Here is a 1673-nt window from a genome sequence, read left to right as displayed (position 1 = left end):
CTTGCCTTATCATGCTGGTTAGAACTTCCTGTACTTTGTTGAATATGAATGGGGAAAGTGGGCATCCTTGTTTTGTTCCAAATCTTAGAGGAAAAACCTCAATTTTTGTCCATTCAGTGTGATATTAGTTGTGGGTTTGTCATATACGGCCTTTATTGTGTTGAGGTGCATTCCTTTTATACTAATTCATTGAGTGTTTTTATCATGAAGTAGTGTTGGATTTTATCAAATGCTTTTTCTGTATCTATTGAAATGATCGTATGTTTTTTTTTTCCTTCATTCTGTTGATGTGCCACATTTATTGATTTGTGTATGTTAAACCGTCTTGTATCTCTGGGATGAATCCCACTTGGTCATAGTGAATGATCTTTTTAATGTGTTGTTAGATTCTGTTTGCTATTATTTTCTTGAGGGTCTTTTCATCTGTGTTCATTAGGGATATTTGTCTGTAGTTTTCTTTTTTGTTGTGTCTGTTTCCAGTTTTGGTATGAGGTTATTTTTGGTCTTGTAGAATGAGTTTGGAATCATTACCTCCTCTTCAATTTTTTGGAAGAGTTTGAGTAGAATTGGTATTAATTCTTCTTTAAATGTTTGGTAGAATTTGGCAGTGAAGCCATATAGCCCTGGGGTTTTCTTTGTTGGGAGACTTTTTATTACTGCTTCAATCTTATTACTTGTTATTCGTCTGTTTAGGTTTTCTAGTTCTTCACAATTCAACTTCGTTAAGTTGTATGTGTCCAGGAATTTATCCATTTCTTCTATGTTTTCAAGTTTGTTGTAATATAGTTGTTCGTAATAGTCTTTTATGATCCTTTGTATTTCTGTGGCATCAGTTCTAATGTCTCCTTTTTCGTTTCTGATTTTTATTTGTCTTCTCTCTTTTTTTCTTCATTAGTCTAGTTAAAGGTTTATCTATTTTAAAAAGTCAACTCTGTTTCACTGATCTTTTGTATTGTTTTTTAAATCTCTAATTCATTTTTTTATGCTCTGATCTTTGTTATTCCCCTCCTTCTATTGATTTTGGGTTTGGTTTGTGATTGTTTTTCCAGCCCCTTGAGGTGCTTATTTGAAGTCTTTCTTCTTTTTTGATGCAGGCATTTATTGCTACAAACTTCCCTTTTAGAACTGCTTTTGCTGGGTCTGGCCTGTGGCTCACTTGGGAGAGTGTGGTGCTTATAACACCAAGGCCACGGGTTTGGATCCTATATAAGGATGGCTGGTTAGCTCACTTGGGAGAGCGTGGTGCTGACAACACCAAGCCAAGGGTTAAGATTTCCTTACTGGTCATCTTTAAAAAAAGAAAAATAAAAGAACTGCTTTTGTTGAATCTGATAGATTCTGGTACATTGTGCTTTCACTTTCATTTGTCTTCAGAAATATTTTAATTCCCTTTTTTATTTCTTCCTTAACATATTTGTTATTTAGGAGCATGTTGTTTAATTTCCATGTGTTTGTATGGTTTCAAGTGTCCCTTTTGTTCTTATTTCTAGTTTTATTCCATGGTGGTTGGATGAGGTAGTTGACATTTCAATTTTTTAAAATTTGTTGAGACTTGTTTTGTGACCTGACATATGGTCTATTCTAGGGAATGTTCCACATGCTGCTGAGAAGAATGTGTATTCTGCTGCTGTTGGATGAAATGTTCTATACATGTCTATTAGGTCCAATCAGCC

This window comes from Galeopterus variegatus, unplaced genomic scaffold, assembly GCF_000696425.1.
Source record: "Galeopterus variegatus unplaced genomic scaffold, G_variegatus-3.0.2 Scaffold605, whole genome shotgun sequence".
Classification (NCBI taxonomy): Eukaryota; Metazoa; Chordata; class Mammalia; order Dermoptera; family Cynocephalidae; genus Galeopterus; species Galeopterus variegatus.
The sequence above is the reverse complement of the archived record's forward strand: the minus strand, read 5'-3'. Positions refer to the sequence as shown.